At 45.3% G+C, this 16279-nt stretch overlaps 1 long non-coding RNA gene and 1 pseudogene across 2 annotated transcripts; one reads left to right on the top strand and one right to left on the bottom strand.

Annotated features, from left to right (window-relative positions):
* Window positions 1-307: 307 nt before the first annotated feature.
* Window positions 308-15437, bottom strand: LOC120694618 (annotated as a pseudogene).
* LOC120694620 lies at window positions 10421-15845 on the top strand. Of its 2 annotated transcripts, none has more exons than XR_005683569.1 (3): window positions 10421-10690; window positions 11842-11983; window positions 12271-15845. It is a non-coding gene; the product is annotated as an uncharacterized LOC120694620 (long non-coding RNA). The 2 variants fall into 2 exon arrangements; XR_005683568.1 differs by lacking the exon at window positions 10421-10690 and adding an exon at window positions 11321-11574.
* The last annotated feature ends 434 nt before the right edge of the window (window positions 15846-16279 follow it).

The following is a 16279-nucleotide window of genomic DNA, read 5'->3' as shown; positions in this document are numbered from 1 at the left end:
AAGTGATAAAAGTGTTGAGTTTTAATATTTTCAAAATACTAATTCATCATTTTCAAAATACTAGTTCAATATTTTCAAAATACTTGTTCAATGTCAACCGGACCTTAGAAGCTTTATAGATAATTTGCTTAACTATCTTTCACAAGATGTATAGGAACCAATGAGCATCCATTCTCTCAACAGCAAAATAACGCCAGCCCATCTATGGCTCTGGTATCATCTGACAAACCTCGGTATATGTGCCCTCATTCAGGTGCTTGCGTTAAACCTCGAGACTTTCGAATCCGGACCGTAAAATCCAGAGATATGCATAGCAAAGACACTGGATTTGAATCAACGGGCAGCGTAACTGACAACTGGGTCGGGATATGATCTCCCATTACAAATCCAAATTAGTAAGGATTTTACAACCAACCATAAGCCAAAGTACAACAACGCTACTACCATCAACCGATCCAGCTGGAGCAAGCTTCGATCTGGTCGAAGTTCAGACAAAACATACAAACAATGCCATGTGGTTGGCTGGGCTGATCCTCAGTGGAGGTGCTGCACCTTGATCAGAAGCTGCCACTCTTAAGTCAGAAGTCAGAACCGGGGGTGCTTAGTGCTGGGCTGATCCTCAGTGGAGGTGCTGCACCGCTTCAGGAAGCCGTCGAGCGTCTTCTGCTGCTTGGATGGGCTTGGTCTGCTGTCGATCTGGGAAACGTCCAGTGTCTTCTCCTGCCCGTCCAGCATCTGAAGAACATAACAAAAGAATAGGGTTGTTGATTTCTCGACCAGACTTGTGTGGGTCGCTGAGTCCGTCGTGGAAAAAATGATTTAGTAGTAGCGAGACAGTACCTGCCCCAGATTTTCAAGTTTGCCTTGAACAGCGCCCCTAGGAAGCAAAACCAGGGTGAACAAGACCAATGAGTAAACGGAATAAATTACAACATGATATAGGTAATCAAAGACCAGGACATACCAGATAAAGTCATCGATCGTGCCATGCGAGAGAAGGTAATATACATTTACTGATGAAACCTGGAATTGTAAAGAAAATAATGGAGCTACTGTTAAAGGTGGAACATCAAATTATCAACTGAAGGTATATAAATATTCAAAGAATACTTGAACATTTATATCACGGAAAACATTGTGGTCTCATCAAATCAATAAATCATAAACTTTCACATAAAAAAAGGGACTCTGCTGGTCACAAAATAATGAGTGTCTCATGCTCACCTGGCCGATCCGGTGGGCACGATCTTCAGCTTGAATAATGTCGCCAGGAGTCCATGATAACTCAGCAAAGATTACTGTACTCGCTGCTGTCAAAGTTAACCCGTAGCCTCCAGATTTGATGGACAACTACAGCATTACAATCTCATTAGGCTTTACGCGATAATACTACACTAGATTTGATAAAGAAGAAGTCCATTTTTGACTATCCAACTATCACCTGAGTTTGATTTTGACCATTAAATTCCAAAACCGGATATCCTTGACCATGGAAGTGTGTAAACCGTGTACCAATGGCCACAGCACCCATTTAAAGGCGGTTTTGACTCGTTTTCGGTGGTTTTGACTGCCAACGTGGATCCAATGGCCACCTCAACTACTGACTCTTGCGTCCAAGCGCCGCCACGCGCACACCACGCCGCTGCACGCGGCGGCCGCGCTGCTGTCCGGCCCGGCGCCGCTGCTCTGCTTCTCTCTACTCTACCTCTTCTCTCCTCCCTCACTTCTCTGCTCCCCCACCATACCCGCTCTGCTCTGCTCTACCGCATGGCTTCTCCAATCACCCGCCCTCCCCTCCTTCCTTGCATGCCGCCGCCGCCTCCCACTCACTCGATTCCCCGGTCCCCGGGCAGCGGCGCGGCAAACGAACCGCTGCCATTTTTCTATCCGATCTCGTGCCCCCGCCCGCTTTACAGCCATGCCGCGCGGCCGCCTATAATTCCCGCTGAAGAAGCACCCAAATCCTGCTACTTTACAGCCACCGGCCGGGACCGATCGAAGAAGAAGCGGAAGAAAGGAACAGCGGGCTCGTCGGCGCCCATCCTCACTGCCGCTTCTCCGCGCCGGCGTGGGCGGCGGGCGGGAGGGTGCCGCCGCCCCTGGCCGTGCCTGCGGCGCCGCGGCGGCGGCACCGCGGCGCGGGCGCCGTCAGGGTGGTGTTCGAGTGGTTCACGGAGCGGGCGGTCAAGGCGGTGGTCCTCTCGCAGCGGGAGGCGCGCGGGATGGGGGACGAGGCCGTCGCGCCACACCACCTGCTGCTGGGCCTCGTCGCCGAGGACCGCTCCCCCGCGAGGTTCCTCGGGTTGGGACTCCGCGCCGACCGCCGCAAGGCGCACTGGGCAAGCCCGGGCCCGTGCAGCCCGCCGCGGGGCGCGCAGATAGAGGCAACGGTAGTGTTTCGACCAAACTACTGATGGAATGGACGAACTAGCGAGCGCATGAGCTTCGCAGGATCATGTCTAGCTCACATGCGCTATCGTACAGAGCGGAAAGGGAAGTAGCGCGCCTACGCGTACCACCGGCGCATCGGCAGCAGCGGCGTGGCCGAGCTCCGCCTCTCCACCAAATTCAATGCAATGATGAGCTCCTTGTTCGATTCCTTCAGTCAACTCCTTCCTCAACCTCTCGCAATGCCCTGACTGCGACGTGCTTCTTCTTGCCCTCGTCCTCCGGGAGCGCGGCGAGGATGCCAAGTCCTATCGCGGGCGAGGCGGAGGTGCTGGAGGACCAGAGCACGTCAAGCTCGAGCATATCGCCATTGGCACAGCGGGCGGCGGGAGGCTGCTGGGGGAGGCGGAGCGGGGGCGATGGGCGAGGCGGCCAGTCCGGCGACGGGCGCGGCGGACGGCCAAAGGTGTTCAGAGGAGGGACGGCGAGATTGAGAGAGAGAAGAGAGGGAAGAGAGAGGAGGGTGAGAGAAGAGAGAGAGTTCTGACATGGGGGCCCCACCGCCACATGTCGTCCATGTCAGCGAAACCACACACCAAAACCACTCGATGGTCAATTATGAACAGTTTTGATAGTTGAGTGGTCACAAATACCCGGTTTTTGAGTTAGATGGCTAAAACTAAACTCGGGTGATAGTTGGATGGCTAGAAATGGACTTTTTCCTTTGATAAAACCTGCCCACAGAGTTTGAACATCACAATACCATGTCACAATTTTGATTGTTAATTACATATTTGAAAACAAACTAGACCAGCCTAAGAGGAACTAAGTGGCTTAGAAATTATGCACTCAAATCGCTTAGGCAAGAACTCATACTTGGGTAGTCGCATCACAGTTAACTTCACATGTTTTCAAATCATTCAGGAGAACACTTCGTTATCTAAGGAGTAAAGAGTCAAATTTCCTATCAATGTGAAAAAGTCATGGCAAGTTCCCTCTTAGTTCAACCTTTCTGCAAGGGTTAAAGAAAGGTTATACTCGAAAACAGTTTTAGGCAACTATGCAAAAGCCGAGATCATTGAGTAGGGACTTGAGCAAATTTCAAAAATCAAAATACCAAGACTAATTTCTGGAACTTGATATTTGCATGTACCAGTTATTGTATTCAATACATGTTAATAGTGATCAGCTTTGATACCAATTTGTTATGGATTGACTAGATCAGGAAGACTGGAACGCCTGGCCATGCAGGAAACCCGGCCAGATCGCCGAAGAACAGGCTGCCTAAGGCTGGTTCTATTCTTCTTCGATAACTCTAACCCTAGGACTCAGGCCACCTTTATAGACTAGGCGCCCTGGCTAAACCCTAATCACCCACGGGGGTACTGTTCACGCCTCCCTTTTGGGCTCTACTCAGCCCATACAGGCCCAGCCTACTGCTATAACAATGCAGTTTCCTTTTTTTCTAATTTATATGCAAAAGCTAATTTCAGCGACTTTAAGCTAGATTTAAGAAAAATGCAAGACAGAATATGAGGCACTAAAGTAAAAAACGTACCACTGCTGCCTTGATGTCATCCTTGTTTTGGAAATCTGTCACTAATGTTTGCCTTGTAGTCACAGGTGTCTGGCCATCAATTCTGATACACTTAACTTTCTTTTTCTGAAACATGGTTGTTACAAGTAGGTCCAGATGCATCATAAACAAGTAACATTAAATAAGTTATTAGATTCTTACCACGAGATATTGTTCAATGGCATCAATCAAGGGTTGATGATGAGCAAATATTAAGAACTTGCAATCTGCCTGGATATTTAACAAAGCAAAGAATTTAGTTATTCCTGTTAGGACAAGGTACCTTTGTACGCTTCATACCATAATTCAAATTAGAATAACGGGCCAAAAGACCATTCTCACTAGATGGGATAAAAAAGGTATGCGAGAGCATATTTATAGAATGGGCCTATTCCTGGCAATACAACAACATTGTCGTAACCTCCCCCAAACAGTTTTTTATACCTAACTAAACTTCAATCAAGCTGGTAACAGTAAAACACAATTGAAAATGAGGGGGATTCCTTCCTTTTCCAGTTATACACTAATGTGGTCCCTAATGAAAGAAAATGGAACGGGAGAGAATTATAATTGGTGAAAACTCAACAGGATTATCTGCTTCAGCAAGTGAAAGTGAAGATAGAATCCTCAATTGGAATCATGAAATTGGCAGTAACTAGTAAGTTTCATCATGAGGTTAGAATTAAAGGAAAATCTAATAAATTTATAGAATCAAAATATCATGTGATCACCTCAATTATAGTGCCCAGGAAATCCAACACAGCTGGAGTTTTTGCTACTGCTGAATCGGTGTAGAGCTGTGATTAGGAAAAACAGAATCATACTTTGAATACAAACAAATCATAATAAGTTAAATGGCAGATAAAAATGTGTCATGGGTAGGAAGTACTGTTCACGCCTTGAACAGTAATAGGTCTAGGATATTAGGAAAGATTATATTAGCTTGGTTTGTTATTTCCTTAAATTTAGAGATTGGTTTCTTAAGGGTTAAGTCAGGGTTTCTTAAGGGTCAAGTCAGCCCATCTATATCCGTGTGTTTGGTTGAAGGGTAGGGTCCAACCCGGATGGGTCGAACCCCTTTTTCTGATGTTTGGATGGAGGTTGGAGGGGGTTGGGTCCGACCCGAAGGGGATATTCGGCTCAGATCCGGGTCGGACTCGTCCGCCAAAATCCAGCGGACGAGTCCAACCCCCGTTTCCTCCGTCTGGTTCCGTCTGGGCGCCGGGGCGAGGTCGGGCCGACGGCCACGGCCACGGCGAAGGCGACGGGGCCGGCCGCGGCGGAGGGCAGAAGGGGCGGGGCCGGGTCGGCCACGGCGGCGGGAGGAGGAGGCCGAGGCGGGCGGAGGAGGCCGGGGCCGGCCGCGGCGGAGGGCGGAAGGGGCGGGGCCGGGCCGGCCACGGCGGCGGGAGGAGGAGGCCGAGGCGGGCGGAGGAGGCCGGGGCCGGCCGCGGCGGAGGGCGGAGGAGGCGGGGCCGGCCGCGGCGGAGGGCGGAAGGGGCGGGGCCGGCCGCGGCGGAGGGCGGAAGGGGCGGGGCCGGGTCGGCCACGGCGGCGGGAGGAGGAGGCCGAGGCGGGCGGAGGAGGCCGGGGCCGGCCGCGGAGGAGGCCGGGGCCGGCCACGGCGGCGGGACAGAGGAGGCCGAGGCGGGCGGAGGGGGCCGGGGCCGGGGCCGGCGAGAGCCGCGGGGCAAGGCGGAGGAGGCCGCGGCCGGCGGCCGGATCTGGTGACGGAGGAGGAAATCGGGGTGGAGGAGGCCGGCGGCGGGCAGGCCAAGGCGGCCGGCGGGCGGGGGCGGCGGAGATCCGCGGCGTGCTCGACGAGCGGCACGCGCGGCCGCGGGCGGAGGCGCGGCCTGCCCCTCCTCCGCCGAGTCGCGGGCGGTGCGGTGGGCGGAGCGCAACTGGCCGGGCGGACGAGCACGGCCATGGCGAAGGCGCGGATGGGGTAGCGTGGCCATGGCGGGTGGGGGAGCTGGAGGAGGCGACGGGCGGCAGCGAATTTGACCGCGCCACCGCGGTGGTAGGCGACGGCGGCGGGGAGGTTGAGCGTGGTGGCGGCGACCTCGGCCCCGGATGGCAGCGGCTAGGTCGGCCGGTGGGCGGAAGGCTGCGCGGCTGAGGAGGATGGGGCCGACGGGCGGGCCGCGGGAGCAGGGCCGTGAGCGGATCCAGCGGCGGCGGCGAGCTCGGGTGCGGACGCGGGGGGAGGGGCGAGGTGGCCGGCGGCGGCAGGACGAGGTGGCCGGCAGCGGTGGCGGGACGAGGCGAGTGGAGAGAGAGGAGATGGAGAGAGAGGAGATGGAGAGAGATGAGACTGACATGTGGGCCCCACTAACGGAGTTAGTGTTGCCATCCAACCCGGATTCCTAATTTCTTCAACCAAACATGTGATGGGTTGACTCCGTCCCCAAAATCAGACAGGCAACCAAACAATAGATGGGTCGGCTCCGTTCTCAAAATGAGGGTTGGAGCCAACCCAACCCACTGGTCCCGCAACCAAACACACGGTATAAGGATGGGATTGTATCTCTTTTAATCAAGCAATGAATTATCAACCAATCTAATCTCTCTCTCTATCTCTTCTAAACAACCAAGCCTGCGGTAGAGGGGAAAACCTCGCCGGAGAAGACATAGATCGCGGCCATGAAAAGCATAGCCTAGGTCTAGTTATCGTCGTGGACCCAATGCCCATGACAAATGCAAAAATGATGCCAAATGCAGATAACAAAATATTTGAATACAATTTTATAATATGGAAAAGAAACATGCCCCTGACTTCAATACTAGCTTCACCATGTAAAAGATTGGAAAAGAAAGATGACAAAATTTACGTGGGTGTTCCAATGAACAGATAAACTATCCAGAGATTTCATAACTACAATTTGCAGCATTTCCAAATTGGCTAATTCACATAACACAAACCAACAGGCAACAGAAGAACCTTGGAACAGCATTTTACAGAATTTGTAACTTTTAACTAAATGTCACTATGCATGCCAATATAAACATGCCTTGGAAATGGTAAAAAAAAGTAAATTTCAACTTTACTGGAGTAATATAGATTAGTCTGTACTAGGTAGAAAAGTAGGATACTTGCTAAAAAAAATATAACAGCGAACAACTTTATAAGAGCATAAAGGGGTGCACACCAAACAACTTTATAAGAGCATAAAGGGGTGCACTTTCAGATTACCTTAGTGATAAGATTCTTTTGTGTAAATTTGAGAGAGTCAATCATCTCCTTGGAGTCGGCAGACTCGATTTTGATCTTCAGAGTCTCCAACTAGACAAATACACACCACTTTAGAATTATTTGAAGTAAAATTTAACTTTAATGGTTGCACTGATGCAGAGACGGAACATGAAAACCAAGGTGATGCATAATTTCCCTTTATTTCTGTGTTAAAATATGAAGCCTAAATTGTTGGGCCAGCCTCCAGGAACTCTGTCCCTCCCTCTAGCACAAGGTGTATAATATATTTTCATAATTTACTTTTTTGATGTGTCAGATGTTAATATTATTCTCTATAAATTTGGTCAAACTTAGATTACCTTGACTTAGGACAAAGCAAAATGCCTTACATTTCAGGATGGAAGGAGTACTGTTGAGGCATACTCCTGCTACAGTTGCCTACTACTTGCTACTTCCTGCTGCTGTCCAACATGACAAAATGAGCATGGCCAAAAGCCCAAAACGAAGGGGAGCACTACCTACTCCTGAAGCATATGAGGTGCGAGAGCATTTCTATCATAAACGTCTCAAAAGTGAAATACAACATGCAAAGAAAAATAAAATACAACAAGAACTTTACTTTCTAGAATCAGTTCTGTGTTCTCATATGCTACAATATATGATTTGCAGGCAAATGATAGAAGCAGATAATACCTCTTGAAATATAGGACGGACATGTTTTACATCTTTCTCACTTAAATCTAGAAAGACCTGTTGACAAGACATGGAATCATTAAGCGTAAAACTTCACATAGTCAAGAAAAATACTGGTGTAATGGGAACTAAGATCACATATAAGCTACATCCCTGAAAGGTTATCTTACTGTGCAAGGTCAACATAAACTTCTCGACATTAGTTTTGAGCATTGCGAAGAAATAAAAAGCGCCAACTTAGAAAAGGACCAGTAATAATCAAGCAACGAGGCACATCCAAAAGGTCGTACTAGTGATCAAAGATCTGAGTAGCTGTCAATTCAGATGGAATTCACTTTATTTTTCTCAAATACACAGGAGAGCTGTGTATCAGTTCATTATAGATGAAAACAGAATTTAGATTTAATACACAAAAATCTTGGATTTCAGTAAAATGGAATAACTTTTATTTACATATTACTTTGTATTTCTTATGTTCATGAAAACCCTCCAAGAGGTTACCTGTTGTCTACGTTTAACAGGCAACTGTGAAAGGACATCTTTCTTCAGCCTACGGATCATGACAGTTGCTTTCATCAAATTATGCAGCTCCTCATGATTGCTAGCACCTTGAAACATCCCAAAAAAGCCCTGAAAAAACATATAGTAATCAGTCACAGATTCACCATTGACAACAGAAATTGAAGCAAATTCAAGTCTAGTACTTACACCCTTGCAGTATCTATTGCCATACTCATTAACATTCTTGTACACAGTAGGATACAACGCCTGGAGCTGGGTACGCAGCAGAAGTAGCTGTCACTCTACTTTTAAGCATTAAACATGTGCAGATAAATATGGAAACAACATTTACCTGAGGAAACAGCTCAATTGGGCGAGACAAAGCAGGAGTTCCACTAAGCAAAACAGCATATTTAGCTTTCTGTGGTTGCAAGTCACAATTAGTTAGTTCTGGAAATTCTTGCATCAAATCAACAAAAAATCTTACTGGTCACTTAATCAGGTAACACAACGTTTCCTAAACCAAGAATAATGGATTCAGAGAAGACTTTGGCAGAAGAAAATATAAGAACTGGGCAAGTATACCAAACAACCAACGTAGTATGTGACCATGTGTTATGAGCAGATGTATTGTTCATGTGAATGATATTGCATGGTGCTGTACTATCACTCTCAGGTTAGTTGGTTATCGTTTAATAAATAGATAAGCTGCTACAGAAGTGTTTGTTAGGGATAAGAGATAAAGACAAGATCAGGTCTAGAGATTTTGTTAGGCAACAACAATATCTAAAGCTTCTAAACCATCCCCATGGACCCCATCTGATATAATCCATCCTAAAGTCTATCTTCAACTGTCGCCATTCAGGCATTCAGCCCACTTCAGGTCAGTGTCTACACCTATTGATCGATCAGGACATTGTGATTGGTTGTGATGAAGTGTAGTGCATTACAAATATCCACTCATCAAAATTAAGCCATATACATATTTACTCTCAACAAAAAGGTATTTTCCTCATAAGAAATAACAAACCTGCAGAACAGGAAGTGAAGCAATCGTTCTCTTTGCTTGGCCATTCTTCATAAAATGTGATTCATCAGCTATAACAATCTGGATGCAAACCATTTAAAAGAGGTTATAGATAAATTACGCACAAAACTATTTATAGTTCAATAAATTGCAATCAGGGGACATGCATGCAAAATGGAAGGTGCCAACATTATGAAATCCAAATCCAGAAGTGTGCTTTGTATCTAGCTATTACATACATGCATGCTACCTATGAAAAGATAGTTATTTGGGGTACATTTCATTTACTTCATTCTCTTCAAATGAAATGAAGTATAAGACAAAAGTTTCTACCTTGAAATCCGAATCCAGAAGTGTGCTTTGTATCTTGGGAACTACATCATAAGATATCACATTGAATACCCCATCCAAACGAATATCTCCTTTAGTGTTTGAGTAAACTAATCTGAATCCTGCCTTATGTGATCCTCCAGTTTGTGGCAATACCACCTGAAAAGTCAATAATCCATATCCATCAGCATAGTGAATGAAATAAACCTGTATATTATATGCTTAGGAGTTAAGACTTGTCAAACTATGCAGTTTACTTCATATCAAGTTTTCCTCTATACATAAGATAGTAACTGCTACATCAGATTCTACCCGAACCAAATTTATCCAGGTTAGGCACATTGCAACATTTTCCAATGACAATTGTTCTTAAAGCGGTAAGGCGAGGCTAGGCGAGCGACCCCCACCCGGACGCCTAGGAGAACTAGGCGCTAGGCGAGGTGTCGTCAAACAAAAATACACAAAATTCAGAATATAAACTGAATATAAAGTAATATCCTAATCACTTATTTACCATGGCTCTTAAAACATAGCAATCAGCATATAAACTAAGCAATTACCATATAAAAAGAGCAATTAGCATAAAAACTGAGCAGCTAATATCCTAATCAGTGATCTTACTAGTTACTACCAGCTAATAAACAAAGGGCCAAAGGGGACAAAGCAGAGCAGCTAATGGACAAACCGAAGTGCAGTAGCAGACCCATGCTCTGTTTTATATGCAAGCACAGCATAAAGAGGAGGCCAGGAAGGGGACACAGACAGACAGACAGACAGACAGAGAGAGACGCAGAGGTGCAGAGCTGGGGGGAGACATGCAGAGGCAGCCGGATCTGACGTGCTGCTCGAGGATACACCAGTGGCTGGAAGGGAGGGAGATGGAGGCGCAGAGCTGCCAGCGACAAGGGATGCGGATGTGCCGGCGGCTGGAAGGGAGGGAGGCGGAGACACAGAGCTGCTGGCGCCCAAGGATGCGCTGGTCAGAAGCTAGACGCCTACCATTCCTCTCTGCCCCTCTCTATTTCTCGTCCCTACCTCCCACCTAGTCTCAATCCCTCTCTGACTCTTCCCGCACGGCAGCGGACAGGTGGGAAGTACCACGTGGAAACTCTCTTCCACACGCGGGAGCGATTTTGGGGGCAGGCGGGCGGCAACCTCTGCATCTTGCGTGCTGGGCGTCCGCCAAAGGGTGGTTGGCGTCCCGCCGATGCCAAACAGGGTGTAGAGAGGTATGATTGGGGGAAACACCACACACCCTAGGAGGAAGAAGATGCTCCACTTGGTGTAGTTGGAGGCGCCAAGGTCCAGCATGATGGGGACGTGAGACTTCACGTTGATGGTGGCGAAGGGGCTGATCGCGACCTCACCCATGACTGGAGCAGTAGGCGCAGAGGAGGAGCTGGAGACCTCGGGGGACATCAACAGATTGAATCTGTTGAGGGGAGGGAGGGCACAGCCCTAGGGAAGGGGGGTGCCGGGGTGGTGTGGGAGGAGGCGTCGCCTGCAGGGGAGGAGGCGACACCAGGAGGTGGCTGCGCGTGGGTGGAGTCCCACGTGCAGGCTAGGGTTAGGGCAGCGGAGGGGGGGGGGGGCACGGCCGGTTAGGAGGCCCGGACTCGTGATACCATGTAGAGAGGTACGATTAGGGGAAACACCACACACCCTAGGAGGGGGGTGACCTCTTGTATATATAGGCCGTATAGGCTTGTAGTACAAGTAAGAGAGTTACAAGACCTACAGCTATATACATCTAATACAGCGGAAGGCGGATGCCATATGCGAGCTTAGCTAGGCGGCCTGGACGCGCCCAGCAACCTGCAAAGCCCGGACGCCTAGGCGACGCCTTTAAAACTATGTCCAATGGTTTGTTTCTTTCTTCGTTATGTTGTACTCCCTCCGTCCAAATCAGAGGTAGTTTTGGCATTTCTATGTGCATAGTTTTTGCTATGTATCTGGACATATGTGTATATCTACGTGCATAGCAAAAGCTATGTATCTAGAAAAGCCAAAATGACCTATAATTTGGAATGGAGGGAGTATCTCACTATATGATCATAAAAAAACAAACTCAACCTGCATGGGGAAAACCGCCCCCACAGCATTGCGTTAAAAAGAGCTTCTCGTGTGCAGGCTGAGAAACACCCCGAAGGCCGGCTGCCATGGACATGCCACCGAGTGCCCAGGACACATGCCTGGCCTATTTAAATTTGCTCCCACAGGAAGTGTTGAACCCAGAACCTGGGGTGCTACTTGAGCTCTGATAACCAGTCAGGTAGCAGGCCAATTCACACTATATGATCATCATGGTACTAGTAAATAAAGGGATAATTTACTTCTGGGGAAACACTTCACAGATATATATGCTGTTAACTAGACTAGATCACTACCAGAATGAAACTTTCTAAGGGAAAACTAGTGCAAGAAAAAGTTTAGGCTGTACCAATATATCTTCCATGGGGATGTTGAGCCAATTCTGAATTGTCTGTTAAAAAGTAAATTATCAAGTTTAGATCTCCCTTGTACATAAAGAAACTATTGCTGAAATAAAAAAAATGGCAGGTAGAAGAAATAAGAGGTGCTCACAGATGCCCAATGTAACCGCAAGGAAGATGGCGAGATCACAAGAACTGGCAGAAATCATGAAGGCAAGAAGCAACAGCAATTGCCTGCATAGGCAAATAGGAAACAAAATTAGTCCCTGAAAGAACTAATAGAATTTACATCCATCAAATTAAATAAGTCATCAATGATCAGTCTCAAGAATCATGATTTATGAGTTGATAACACAAACCAATATGATTATGTGAGTCTGTTCAGCATTAAACAATAAAGGTAAATCTATCAAACATATAATACTTGATTTTAGGTTGGTAGATCTGCAGTGTAAGAATTGGAATCGAGTGCATAGTTCCATTCCAATGCAGGGCAAGGAGGTCATGAATGCAGGTAATATGGAAATTCATGATGATGGATTGATGGTTCAGAATACAATGATTTACCTGTAATGTCTTTCCAAGACCCATTTCATCTGCAATTAGGGCTCTGCCACCATGCTGTAAAACAAACCTACAAGCATGCAAAACATACAGTTATTTATGGATCTACATCTAAATTCATAAGCAAATTCAAAGCACATACTTAGGCTCCTGGCTTATGGTTACCGTACTACAAAGCTCAAGATATGGTCTCTAATATGGTGAGTAGTTGGGTAGCGATCCAAACAAGCAAGGATAGCACAATGTTCATTTGCTTATAGTATGAGTACAGGTCAGCAAGTCACTCCTTAAGTACAGTACAGAAATGTAATGTGATAAACATAAGTTGAACAGAAATGTATTTTACAGGATATTTGACCAACCGTGTTCTAACTTTTCAATGAAAAATTATCTCAGCATCATTAAACTCAAAATTCTGCATAACATGCCAATCTTGGAATCAATTTTTCACCATCATGCACTAAATAGATTTACAGAATGTTGAATCACTGCACCTGATGCCTTCTCGCTGAAATGGCATAAACTTCGACTCAACATCAGTGGGAATCCTGTCATACAAATCTTCCCCGAGAAAAATGAGGTCAGCAGCTTGCAAAACATCACATCTAAAATTCAAAAGTAAAAAAAAATATACTATTCCAAATTAATCATTTTGATTTACATTCTGCAGCATGCAGCATATTTGAATTTTCAATATTTTCATTGTATATTTCAAGCAGATACTAAAGAAAGCACCGTTTATATCTGAAAACACCTTGGTAACAAGTAGGTGTGCAAAATTATCTATTATATCCAGTTACTAAACATCAGGTGAACATAGATTCTATAAGCGCAACATGGTAAATTTAGATACCTCGAAGATCTTTGGTGCTTGAAGCTGCAAGTAAAGCACGCTGAACTAGCGGATCCAATTTGTGAACCTGCTAGGGAAGTACACTGCGTGACCAAAATGAATATATGCTCAAAAGTCAAAATTTCTCTATGCAGGACATAAAATTCTAGATAAGTTATGTTTGAAGTCTTGAAAAAAACTTCCTATGATATGAGGCGGCAATGCGGCATAATGAAGCTTATACTTTGTGTCTCTTGAGTTTTTGTTGCAGGGTGAAAACAAAAGCTTTAACCTCCACACAAAATAAAAAAAAAGAGAAATCTATTTCCTCTTCATGCGTCCATGCTCATATATTTTAAGTGTTACATTGAACTTGTTTTGAGTTCAACAAGCTAAATGATGCAGAATTGACTACTTTAGGAAGTAGGAACATCATATAGGTTTAATCAACTAAGCAAGAAAGGTAATAAACTAAAATGAATAAATTATCAAAAGAATGTTACTGCAATAAGCAACGTCTTTTTTTATTACAGATGATACCTCCACAGCTAATCCTGGTACTGAACAAAGAACCTCCTCTGCTGTTGATAAAGATGACGGAGGGAATATCCATACCCTAAGGTTTTGGATTAAATAAAAACAATCAGAATAAACATTGAATTTTTCACAGGACCAACTTTTCCAGATCATAGAAAATATCTGATGAACCTGGAAATAAAACGAGTGAGAAAAGCATACCTTTCTTTCACATTCCAGCTGGCTTTCGGGATCTTGCGAAATGCATCCACAAGTAACTAAAAAAATAAACAGAAGCAAACAAATTATAGTTTCATATAATTCTGAGACAGCTGATTCAAGAATTGTTGGGCAGAATGTACCTGATTGTATTGGAACTTCGCTGCAATCACACCGCTAGAATGGAGGAAAAGATTTACAGATATCTTAGGTGAACATCCCTGACTATTATTCACTTGAATGACAAGTGAAAAAAAGAGGGGGATAGACTTAAGCAACAGTTCATATAGAACAAACAGGAAATATCAATTATGTTGTGTACCTGCATTTCTCAATGTGTTTGAGTCACATGGCTGCGAAGGAGAAACCGCTTCTACCTGAGAAATAGTTTAAGGAGTATATGCGAAGGAGAAATAGTTCAAAGTAAATCTGTAGGTTAAGTTGGTCAGCAGTGTTTTCTATGAAGGAACACCGAATCAACTATTTTTGTGCAAAAGCTTGCTAAAGAGGTCTAGAAACGAGAGGGAAAGGTCGATAGAGATCCAAATGAGTAGATCAATTTTTAGTACGCATGATGAGACACGTGGTATGATTAAGGGTGGTAAAGAACCTCAAAATTTAACCTAGATAATCTAAGGGACGGGTTTTTATCTTGTACAATTTTGAGTTAAAAATATAATCATGTTGGATTGTAAAGAGATCACTAGAGCCATGTTGGATTATAATAAAAAAGAAAGAAAAAAAACTAGAAGAAAAAAAAAGAAGAGAGAGAGGGGGCGGGTGACGGCTTATACTAGATTTCCGTTGCCCTCTTCAGCATGTCTAATAATCAAATAAACAACTTAATCAGGGTATGATGGTTCTATTTAGCCGAGCAAAATGGAAAGGTTATTTCTGAATTATACATCAGGAGTCTTTGTGTCATAGGGCGAGTGGCCGAGTGGGCAAGCGCTATGGGTCATGCGCTGCAATTGAACTTCCAGGCATGGTAAATTGGTAATATCCAACTGCAGACAAAGTTGGCACCTTGATCATAATATGAAGAGTACTGCAATCTCATCTTGATGTCTTAAGTATTTGAACCGACAGCGGTGGAAAACATGGGAGAAGAGCAACTGCCATGAACAAAACATTCCGTTCTGGTACTTCACGTTTAGTGAGGGGGCACATCGAAGCCAAGGTAAACTCCATCCAAATTGTAGTTGAAAGGTAAACAAGGTAAGCAATACTGAAATGAAAACAGCATCCACTGATCGTTCAATATTTCCAAGTAGGAAGAGCAGTCGATCCATACAATTGCCCTATGTGAATAAAGCAACCAAGATCCAGACTTCCAGAGCTAAGGAGCAAATGGAGTGTGCATATATCTGGGCCCTTGTTTTACTTTTCCTCTTTTTTCTCCCCTTCTCCCTTCCAATGTCTCTCGAGACAACAGAGCCAAGGGGAGGGAAGACAGATACTAGAAGGCATAGAACAAACCATGAGGACCTGACAACTCAACAACAATTGCAGTGGCTGCGACGAACATCAGAGAGCTGGTGATTTGGGCTCTCTTGTGTATACCGGCATCATAAAAAAAGAATCTATTATACTGACATCCTGTTGTATGCAGATATAGTATACAAATTTCTGTTAATAAGTGTGGTGCCCTGCCACCAAATTTGATGCACAAAAACCACTACTCTCTAGAATGGCAAAACATAATGTTGAGTAATAATAAGCATAATTCTATTCCTACAGCTTTGCCATATTCTCACGGTGGAAACATGAATGCAATCACATGGCTAACCATTTATTTTATGCAGAGATAACATGGCAAGTCCGCATCTTTACAAAACAGAACCATAGCCATGACCACCAATTCAACATGAGTGATCTTTCACCCTCTTGGTATACCCGAGCATATCTTTAAACTCATGGTCATTTACTCTACAAAAGTTCCACGACCTTACCAAACATCCATCGTCAATGTCACGAACCAGTTCAATCTCTCAAATATAATCAT

This window comes from Panicum virgatum, chromosome 2K (genome assembly GCF_016808335.1).
Source record: "Panicum virgatum strain AP13 chromosome 2K, P.virgatum_v5, whole genome shotgun sequence".
Taxonomy (NCBI): domain Eukaryota; kingdom Viridiplantae; phylum Streptophyta; class Magnoliopsida; order Poales; family Poaceae; genus Panicum; species Panicum virgatum.
The sequence above is the reverse complement of the archived record's forward strand: the minus strand, read 5'-3'. Positions and strand labels throughout refer to the sequence as shown.